The sequence below is a fragment of the Thamnophis elegans genome, chromosome 2 (assembly GCF_009769535.1).
Source record: "Thamnophis elegans isolate rThaEle1 chromosome 2, rThaEle1.pri, whole genome shotgun sequence".
Classification (NCBI taxonomy): Eukaryota; Metazoa; Chordata; class Lepidosauria; order Squamata; family Colubridae; genus Thamnophis; species Thamnophis elegans.
The window spans coordinates 174,182,389-174,194,177 of NC_045542.1; positions in this window are offsets into that span (position 1 = coordinate 174,182,389).

Here is an 11,789-nt window from a genome sequence, read left to right on the forward strand (position 1 = left end):
TTGTATTGTATTATTGTATTGTATCTTCTTAAAAACATCCAGAGTTGGAGCATTCACAACTTCTAGAGGCAAGTTGTTCTACTGATTATATGTTCTAACTATCAGGAAATTTCTCCTTAGTTCTAAGTTGCTTCTCTCCTTGATTAGCTTCCACCCATTGCTTCTTGGTCTACCGCCAGGTGCTTGACTTCCTCTTCTTTGTGGCAGCCCCTGAGATATTGGAACACTGTCTTTCCAGTCCTACAGATGGAATGTTTTCTTTTTCTTTTCTTTCCTTTTCCATTCTTTCTTTCTTCCTTTTCTTTTCTTTTCATTTTTTGGTGCTGTAATTCTTTCTATTTCACTATTTAATAACAAAAAAATTCGGAAAGATGAGAAGGAGTGGGAAGGCCAAGTAGCAATCCTACTAAGGAATCCATTATCATGGTTATACTGAACCTGGGATTATTGAAATGTGCTACAAGTAATATTTATGTTTATCTCTTAAACTATAACATAGACAATTAGAGCACTGGAGAAAAAAGAGGCAGATTTACTCCTAATATTGGAGAAGGAGAGAGTGTGTGTAAGGGAGAAAGAGATGTATCTTTAGCCATTAAGGAAAATTTGATATGGGTGAGGAAGATCTATTGACCTGTAACGATACCTCATTTTTTTTTTAAAAGTCAACTATTGCCAAGAAAGGACAACATTGAAGGACAATTTCAAACTGACAAGTAGAAGAGAGGTTTATTCTGATCCACCATTTCTTCATATCACATCTTACCTTATCCTTCCAAATCTTTTTCTTATTCTGCCTATAATGAAAGAAATTAGGCAACTTGAAAATAACAAAATAACCAAGCATAGCAGTGCTTTCAAATGTTCTGGATGAATCTAGTCTTCTTTCCTATGGTGTCACCCACCTTCTTGGATGGAGATGGTCCCCTCTGGACAAGGGGAACAGTCATAGCAGCAAACTGGCTCACCTTCCCGAGTCTGTTTGAAAAATCCAGGATGACAGTTTTCTACACATTTGGACTGAGGCAGAGGCTAAGCCGAAAAACAAGGAATGCCAAATGAAATATGTTAGCATTCAGGAAAAACTGTGCTCAAAAGTAATGTTAGCTAAGTAGTCTACAGGATTCCCTTCAACAAATAGGAAATCTCTAACAAGTTCCCCAAAATTGCAGGAGATATAACTACCAACAGATTTTTCATTTATTTCCTCCTTTTGCTTCTGGTATACTTCATTGCAATAAAGGAGTTTCCTCTTAATAAATTCTAAGAGAATACAATACAATAGAATAGAATAGAGTAGAATAGAATTCCTTATTAGCCAAGTGGGATTGGACACACAAGGAATTTGTCTTTGGTGCATATGCTCTCAGAAAAAAACATTTAATCTGTTAGGCCTGCAGCCATATTTTCTTGTGGATCTTAGGCCTGCCACACTTTTCTATTATTCTACTATGCATTTTCTATTGTGGGAAAATGGGAGGGGGGATTGTACAGAGTTAGATGGTATGTAGTTATAACAAAATTCTTTCTTGAAAGCCAGGGTCATCCTTTGTCTCTGTACCTCTGCACCTGACCAGAACTGGATGGGTGGAAGCTGCCAGCATGGCAATGGAAGTGTGACAGACTTGTGGGTGTAGGGGCAAGATCTTGAACTTTCAACTGGGTGGAAAACTGGGAAGCCTTCAGATTCGGGTTTTCCCAGATGTGCCAACCCATGGTCCAATCTTCCACTGCCCTGTTGGCAGCTTCCACCCATCCAGTTCTGGCCAGGTGCAGAGACAAAGGATGACCTTGGTTTTCTAGAAAGAATGTTCTTATGGCTACATATCACCCAACTCTGTATAATCCCCCCTCCCATTTTCCTACAATAGAAAATGAGTAGTAGAAAGTATGGCAGGCCTGAAGTCCAAAAAGAAAAGATGGTTTGCAGGCCTGACAGATTGTTCTATTCCAGTAGAGATATTGAATTCATGACATCATGAATGATATTCAAAATAATCACCCCAAATCTCATTTTAGTCATAGCTGAGTCAGCTTAAATCAGTGTTTCATATTATAACATTTAAAAGACACCTTGGACTATAGTACAGTACTCCAAGCTTTACAAGCAGTCTAAGAAAACTATAAGTGTTCTACTCTCCACATTCAAATCTCAGTGAAGATCATCCTTCTTGGTGATTAGGTTTCACCCACTTGAAATGAGTCCTAAAAAATACCAATATTTTTCTCACCTTATTCCACCATTTTAGTTGTGAAAGAACATCTTCGTTGATCAAAAGTCTCCGTCTTTCAAAACTCCCTAAGTACTTTAAGATGGTATTCTTCTTCGGGGAAATCACCCAGCTCAAGATATTCACATCTGCTATCAGCTCTCCATTTAGGTTCAAGTACATTTTCATCTCAGAAAGATTGCAAAATTTATTATTCTGAAGAAATGGATGAAGCTAGAATGGAAATTTTAGGAATTTTAAATGAAGCTTTAATATATTATCATATATACTCTTTTCACATTTGAATCTGTCTAATACGGTTGTCTAAATTGGAAATATTCTTGCTGGGGGAACAAATGTTACCACTATATTCAAGGGGAAAAAGATTTTAAAAATGCAATCATATTGACTAAGTTTATATTGACAAATATAATTTGTCAATTATATTAAACATTCTAGAGCAGGTCACAGCTAAATTGAATAAATAAACTCTTCTTAAGAAAATTCTTAGACTCATTGAAAGTAACGGTGTGATTACCAGAAAGCAAAGAAATAAAGATTCAGCATATTTTTCCAATTATATATTGACAGAACAAATAATTGATACAATTTGTCAGTTCTAGGGAGCATTCAAGAACAGGTCAAAGGTACTCAAACAAACAAACAGATTATTCATTCTTTCAAAATTTGTCAAGAAGTTGGTAGGCTGATATTTTGCCATGTAGACCAGATGGGGAATGCTACTAGATGAGCTTATTCTACTTTATTGTAATGCTACATTAAAAGTATCCTGCAAGTGTGAAAGTACAAATCTCCCACCAATGCTTTTTAAAGCCTGAAAATGTTCAGATCCATTCCTAATTTTTTTCTCTACTGTTATTCAGCTACATCCCTTTTATTTATCTATTATTTATCTATTATTTATCTATTATTTATCTATTATCTATCTATCTATCTATCTATCTATCTATCTATCTATCTATCTATCTATCTATCATCTATTTATCTATCATCTATCATCTATTTATCTAGTTATTTCACCAAGCATGTATCAGATAACATATATAAGTATACACATGGAATGGATACGAATAAAAAAGAACATTAGGACAGGGACAGTAGACACACTGGTGTGCATATGCATGCCCCTTACAGACCTGTTAGGAATCCCACACTCAAGTAGAGCATTCCAGGCATTGACCACTCTGTTGTTGAAGTCGTATTTTCTGCAATCCAGTTTGGAGCGGTTTACCTTAAGTTTGTATCTATTGCGGGCAATGTATTGTTGTGGTTGAAGCTGAAGTAGTCATTGACAGGTAGGACATTGTAGCAGATAATTTTATGTACTACGCTTAGGTCAGACTGAAGGCATAGTTCTAAATTGTCTAAGCCCAAAATTTCAAGCCTGGTGGCATAAGGAGTGGAGGGCTCTTTTTGTGAAATACCTCTGGACTCACTCTGTTGTGTTAATGTCTGATATGCAGTGCGGGTTCCAGATAGATGAACTATATTCAAGAATTGGTCTAGCAAATGTTTTGTATGATCTGCTTAGCAGTACTATTTTATCAGAGGAGAAGCTCCATAAGATTAGGTTAACAACTCTCAATGCCTTTTTGGCAATGCTAGTACAGTGGACTCTGGCCATTCTCTAGGAAACATCTCTTCCCTCAATCCCCTGAATAATTCCCACTTATAATTACACTTTCTTATTACAGGATCAAATCTGGGTGAGACACCAGGACCAGAGCAGGGGTGGGATTCTAAGGGGTTTGGACTGGTTTGGGCGAACTGGTAGCTCTAACTATCAGCTGGCGGTGAACCGGTTCTCTCCAACTTTGAAGTGGGCCTGCCCACCCACCCCTGCCTCATACTCACCTATATTTCCTTTTCTGAAACCCAGCAGATTTCCTTGCTGGCAGTAATGCGGAAGGTGAGGGTTAGGTTTAGGAAGCAATCACACACATGCAGAAAGTGCACGCATGAAGCAAGCACTCAGCAAACTGGTGTTTACACTGGTAGGATCCAACCCCTTGACCAGAGGTTTAGTCATTTGAGCTTTCAGACTCATCCTCAGAGAAATTCTGTCTAACAGAGTGTGGGCTATTCTGTGTGTGGTATTTATATAGTGCCTGTAGCTTTTTATTTGTTGATTGGGGTATTGGGGCCTTTCTTGTTAGATTGTGAAAATAACTTAATTTCAGCACAGTACTCCATGAGGTCATGATTAGAAACCTAGTTAAGTGAGGGCTGGGTGGTGCAACCATTACATGGATAAAAACTGGCTATAAAATTGTAGTCAAATAATTTTCAATGTTCCTCATAAAACTGGAAAGTTATGAATAACAATTAGTCCTCTATCATCTTTCTACCTTTTTATTAATAAGGCAGGTAGAAGTGATGAATTTATGATGCAAGTTTAATATCATCTTGTAGACGAAGCTATTTTGATGTCTTTTTAAAAATACCAAACTCCCAGAACAGTATTGAAGATTTCCTGCAAACTGAATATGACTCAGCAGTGTGATAATAATGGAAAGAAGCAAATGAATCCATAAGAATCTCAGGAAATGACTGTTCTTAAGTACCACGTACCATTGCAGGCACCTTGCTTGGAAGGGACTTTGTATAAAAACTGGATCGGCTTTAAAGAAGCGCAATTAAGCCAAGGCATTAATTAAAGGAGCTGCTCTTAGCCTTGAGTCAAAACAAGAAGAAGAGCCATGTTTGTCTACAGGAAAATTGGAAAACATCTGGGAGCACTTTTCAACCTAATATAAACTTATGATTGGAGAAGGGGGGATACAACACTCTTCCAATATCTCTCATAGTTGAGATCAGATTGGTCAAACCTGTTGCACTCTTGTAGTAGAAAGAGACTGATATGGTTCCCTTTCTTTTTCTTTGGATTACGTTGGATGGATTCTTGTTGCAACCCCTTACCTGCCATGGCTGAAGCCTTGAAGCTCCCAAACTCTCTTCACCCTCCTTCCTTTTCCTCCTGGATATGGAGGAATATGCCGCATTCAAAGCATAAGCCAGAGTCCTGACAACACTGTAAATACGGTGATCACCTTCAAATTTGTAACTGTTCCTTTCGTCTTTAGTCTCCAGTGGTGCTTTCTGGGTGCATCTTTTTCGGCCTTTGACAGAAAAGACATGCTTTGAAAAAGAACAGCGAAAACACTTATGTAGGGGTGCCACCATGATAACTGGTTGGTAAGTCTTCTCATGTCCTCTTTCCTGGATCTGAAAGTTCCAAATACTATGGACATATTGGTAAACTCTGTGACTTTTCACTGGTAATGCTCCAAAGAGTGTGATGATCCAGACTTTCCCTTCAATGGGTCCTGGCAAACCTCCAAGTGTGAAATGGACAGCAGAAATTCCATCAATCATGGTAGTATAGTCTGTAAAGGAAACAAAGACATTGACTTGCTTCCACTTAGAGAGGGCATCCTTCAAGGGTGCTATGTGTATAGTCACTGAGAATCGTTGTGATACAACAACACAAATTCCATTCTTAACAAGCACAGGAGTAAAAGTCTTCATGAAATTTTCTCCCCTCTCTGTGTCTGAAGCAAAGAGACCAATCAAAGTCCATCTGAAATGGAGAAGCAGTTGGACAATTGCTGGGTACTGGACTTCACTTTTGGGGGCCATTCGGTAGAAAAAGGGGAACTGACTTTTATCACTCAGAGCCTCTGAAACAAATCTACAAGTGATCTGAAAGAGAAATGAAGAATGGTGTATTATATTTAGGGTCAGATGAAATCCAGAATATTACCTTTTAATAAATCCAACTTATTATTTACTGTTGATTAGTCCTTAGCCCATATCAAGATACAGAATATAAAATAGAACAACATAAAAAGATTGTATATAAAATGGAATAAAAGAAAAAGAATTAATCAAACAAAAAGCCTATTCACTGTGATGGATTAAGTTAAACCTTCCAGATTTAACCATTATGTTCAGCTGTTAAAATCTTGTTCCAGTAAATACCATGCTAAGATGTTTAAATATTTCTGTGTTTCAATACTTAGCATTTTGGAAGGTCCATTTGTAATGACTTATCTATTTCTATGGGTCAGCTTGCTGAGGTCAGCTATATCTTTCTCTGTTTTTTTTTGTGTTGATTTTTTTGGGGGGAACAATATTTTACTTTGTTCTCTATTCACACAAGATAGCAATAGCACTTAGACTTATATACCACTTCAGTGTTTTACAACCCTCTCTAAGCAGTTTACAGAGTTAGCATTTTCCCCAACAATCTGGGTCCTCATTTTTCCGACTTCAAAAGGATGGAAGGCTTAATCAACCTTGAGTATGGTGAAAATTGAACTTGTAAACTACTGGCAGCTGGTGATCAGCAGAAGTAGCCTGCAGAACTGCATTCTAACCACTGCACCACCGTGGTTCTTAGATGCAGGGAAACCACTGCTCCAAATATAATTTGTACAATTCAAGAGGACTTTCATTTAAATTTTGTTTTTTCTAACTGAAAAATTGCTATTGCTTTAATTTCTCACCAATAAATATATGCTCTAATTTCAGACAAAGAACAAATTATCTAAATGGGTGTTCTTTGACCTTTGATATTTTCTTGCTGACATTTTATTACCAAACAAAATAGCATCATCAGCACTAGAAGGAAGTGGGGCTTGGTCTTATTTTATGTACCAGTGCCCTGTCTATGTTGGTGGCAGCAGCCTTTGTGGTTCCTTGATTAACTGTTGTTTACTCTTAGCTTTTTTGTCTGAGTTTGTCACCCAGTCTCAGAGAAAATTCTCTAAGTTAGTAAAGGTATTATTTGCTCTAGTGGCTCTCCATTAAGTAATCAACCATGGCTATGATTTCATTTTCCAAAGACATTTTTCTACTATTTTTAAAATGCAGAACAGATATTGCCATCTTCTATCCATCTGAGATATGGGAGCCATCATTTACATATGTAAATCAACCTGCCAATAAAGAGCCCCACCAGCCAGCATATTTCTTCAAATGATTTAACCAGTAGGAAATCCTCAGTATGGAATCTCTTTCTCTTTGAACCTTTTATGATCATGAACAGATTAGGGTAAAACTAGTTAATGTATTAACTAATATGCTTGTAATATTTTTAACAAAGTAATCAAGTAATGCTAATAGTAATAATGACTCTGTGAGACATACTTTATATGTTTTCTCAATAGTAGATAAGATAATACATTGGAATTATTATTCTTATGATCTGAACATGTACAAGATATCGAACCGAGCACTTCTGACAACATGCACCAAGGATTACATCAGAGCATTGAGGGCAGCCAAAAGAACACACATCACTACCTTGGTTGCATCCCCTGAGTCCCGCCCAGCTGCCCTGTTTAGGATTACCCGCTCCCTCCTAAATAGGAGGGATGTGAGGGACCCCCTACAGGGTAAGGCTGAGGACTATGCCCAGTTCTTAGCGGACAAAGTTGCTCGGTTTCGGTCGGGCTTGGACTCCACCTCTGCAGATCCAGCCGAGACACAGGGTGATAGCTTGGCAGACCATCTCTGGGTTGAGTTTCAGGATGTTACCTCTGGGGATGTGGACAAGGCCATCCGAGCTGTGAGCGCCTCCACCTGTATACTGGACCCGTGTCCCTCCTGGCTGGTTGCCAACAGCAGTGAGGTGACACTCGGCTGGATCCAGGCGGTCGTGACCGCCTCCCTTCGGGAGGGGCACTTCCCTGCCCCTCCCGAAGGGCGGTGGTGAGACCCCTCCTGAAGAAACCATCCTTGGATCCAGCCGTTTTAAACAATTATCATCCTGTCTCCAACCTCCCCTTTGTTGGGAAGGTTGTTGAGAAGGTGGTGGCCTTCCAGCTCCAACGGTCCTTGGAGGAAGCTAGTTACCTTGACCCCTTCCAGTCCGGCTTCAGACCTGGTTACAGCACAGAGACCGCTTGGGTCGCATTGACCGATGATCTCTGGAGAGCCAGAGATGGAGGCCATGCGTCCATCCTGGTTCTCCTTGACCTCTCGGCGGCTTTCGATACCATCGACCATGGTATCCTTCTGTAACGACTGCGGGAGGTGGGGGTGGGAGGCACTGTTTTGCAGTGGTTCTCCTCCTACCTCTCGGACAGGTCGCAGTCGGTGTTGGTCGGGGGGCAGAGATCGTCCCTGAGGCCCCTAACATATGGGGTGCCACAGGGTTCGGTCTTATCCCCCCTACTATTCAACATATACATGAAACCGCTGGGCGAGATCATTCGGAGGCACGGGATAAGATACCACCAATATGCGGATGATACTCAATTGTATCTGTCCGCCCCGTGCCAACTCAATGAAGCGGTGGACCTGATGAACCGGGGCCTTGAGGCCGTTAAGAACTGGATGAGTGTTAACAAACTGGTACTCAACCCAGACAAGACCGAGTGGCTGTTGTGTTTTCCTCCCAACAATTTGGCCAGTGTTCCACCGCTCAGGCTGGGGGGGGGGTCAAATTTTACATCCCTCAGATAGGGTTCGTAACTTAGGAGTCCTCCTGGACCCACAGCTGACTTTCGACCATCATTTGTCAGCTGTGACCAGGGGGGCATTTGCCCAGGTTCGCCTGGTCCGCCAGTTACGACCCTACCTGAACCGGGAGGCCCTCGCAACAGTCACTCGAGCCCTTGTGATCTCTAGGCTGGAATACTGCAATGTGCTCTACATGGGGCTGCCCTTGAAGTGCATCCGGCGACTGCAGTTAGTTCAGAATGCAGCTGCGCGAGTGATAGTGGGCGCACCGCGGTTCGCCCACATAACACCCATCCTCCACGAACTGCACTGGCTACCTGTTGATCTCCGGGTGCGCTTCAGGGTACTAATGACCACCTATAAAGCTCTCCATGGTAGTGGATCTGAGTACTTGAGAGACTGCCTCCTGCCGATTACCTCCCTCAGACCAATTAGATCGCACAGATTGGGCCTCCTCTGAATTCCATCCGCCAGTCAATGTCGACTGGCGACTACGCGGAGGAGAGCCTTTTCTGTAGCAGCTCCGACCCTGTGGAACGACCTCCCCATCGAGATTCGCACCCTCACCACCGTACAGACCTTCCGCACAGCCCTCAAGAACTGGCTATCCCGTCAGGCCTGGGGATAAGTTCCTAATTTGCCCCACCCGAGTGTTGAATGTTGAATGCAAGTTGTGTTTTTATTGTCTTATTTTATTCACCTACTGTTTTTGTTTTTGTATTTGCACCCCCCCTTTTTTTTTATTGTAAGCCGCCCTGAGTCCCCTCAGGGAAAAGGGCGGCCTATAAATTCCAATAAAATACTAAAAATACTAAAAAAAAAATACTAAAAAATCAGCTTCCATCACTTCTAGATCTTCTTTTGTATAGCAGATCTTTGATTGGACACAAAGGCTTCCCTCACTATAAGAAGTGAGAAGCTGAAGCCCCCAAAGCAGGATATGGCTGCTTTGATCTTTCCCACATCCCCACTCTGGATCCTAATTCTTAGCCAGGGTCATCGTACAGGACAGCATACAGTAGAAATGTAATAAATAAATATGGATAAACAGTCATGATGATGGTCCTGGTAAGGTGGCGCAGTGGTTAAATGCAGCACTGCAGGCTGACTGCTAGATCAGCAGTTCAGCGGTTCAAATCTCACCGGCTCAGGGTTGACTCAGCCTTCCATCCTTCCGAGGTGGGTAAAATGAGGACCCAGATTGTTGTTGGGGGCAATATGCTGACTCTGTAAACCGCTTAGAGAGGGCTGAAAGCCCTATGAAGCAGTATATAAGTCTACTGTTATTGCTATTATTGCTAAATAAACAGTTATTGAATTCAATAGAGAAGGCATGATTAGATCTATTGCTCACCCCCCCCCACCACCCTCCACTCACTTTACTAGGTAGATATACAGAAACACAAACCTGTGGGACTTTGTAGGTGCCTACTAATGTTGATATCTGTATGGAAATTTCCCTGAGAGCTCGATCAATAATAACCAAAAGATTGTCCTTCCTTCCACAGCTGTAGTTGGGAACATTGACTTCTCCAGTAGAGAGCATGTCCAATAAGGCATCAGAAGTGCGAAGGGTACTCAAATAGTTGTCATGGACATTGTAGCCAAGTGTGAGATTATGCAGGAGCCAGGAATTCTTGTTGACCATTTGAATGGCGAAAACGAAGTGTAGCAGTTTTGCCAGATTAATATGTTCAGTACTGTATAAATGTTTCCATGTTATCACCACCAGAAACAGCAAGAACAAAATATTTTAATTTATTCCTATTTATCTCCATGAGTCTACTGAGTCTTAAACCAATATTGACCCGAAACTATAGTCAAATGATAGTCACCCTTTACCATTTTTTTACAGTTTTGGAAGATGGGATGGGGATATTTTTTCACCAGGGTTAAGAGTCGCAAGTAAACCCTTATATCTAGTAGTACTAATTTTCATCTACCTAGTAAACAGCTGCTCAGCTTGATCCCCTAAGTAAAAACAATCCTTGGTTTCATTTCTTGTGAAAGGAAAGTGAATTGCGGTAAAGCAAAGCCAGACCTGAAATTTGTTTGCCAAAATATCCATGTGTAACTTTCCTCCACTTGAAGTATTTCCCATAGCTGGCCACAATCGCTCAATCAATTAAAAAAAATGTTTTTGGAATGGTCCTTTCGAGTGTGGGGCTGGTATGCAGCTGCATTCCATTCCCAGCTGTCTCTCCTTGAAGCCATGTAATCAGTAAAGCCTTCCACCCTCCCATACCAGTTTTTCCTCTCTCAGATTTCATGGCAGACTGGTACCAAGCAATAGCAGAGTTGATCAAGTCAGTACTGGAAGAGAAGTTCCTCTGAACTTCTGTCTCTCCATTTCTCTGGTTCTTTTCAGGTTTTTTTTTCTGCCCATCCCTGCATTTGAGTCTCATAGAAGTTATGGTAAAAGAGAAGAGCCCTGTAAATCAAAGCCAACCAGGATCTGATACATAACCCTACAGTTTAGGAATAATTGAAATAAAAAGATGGGAGGAAGAGTTAGAAATGCAAACAGAGAAGAAGCAAGTCCATCACAGTGAATGACTTACGGAGGAGATGAAATGAAACGAGCCCCGTTGAACAGTAATAGCTCAGGAGAAGGCTTTGCTACACTTTCGATCACACTAATGATGTGGTCTCCTGCCCCGTAATAGTTCCAAGGGTTTCCTTTCTCCCGCTTCTTCAAAGTCAGGGGACATTTGGTTCTGAACCCTCCACAGTTTCTGTGCATCAGAACCAGCAGCAACATGGGAAGCAGAAGCAGGAGGTCCATTTTTCCTTGGTCTGAATCAGTTTATTTCTAAACCTCAAGAAGTTAAAAGAAGTCAAAGTGCTCTCACAAGATTGAAATGCGGGTTTAGACAGAGACAAACTGAGCTTCCCGATAAAAGGAGAGAAAGATACATTCAAGTGCACGTCCTCTGCCTGTCCTAAATCTTGTGGAAACACCCAACATAACTAGAGGTATTTATTCTTTTCATGGTTACTTCCATGTTGCATCAATCTGGGTTTACATCAAAGGAAGCCACTGGAGAAGCATCAGACAAGGTCTCCAAGTACAGGATGGTGATAATTACA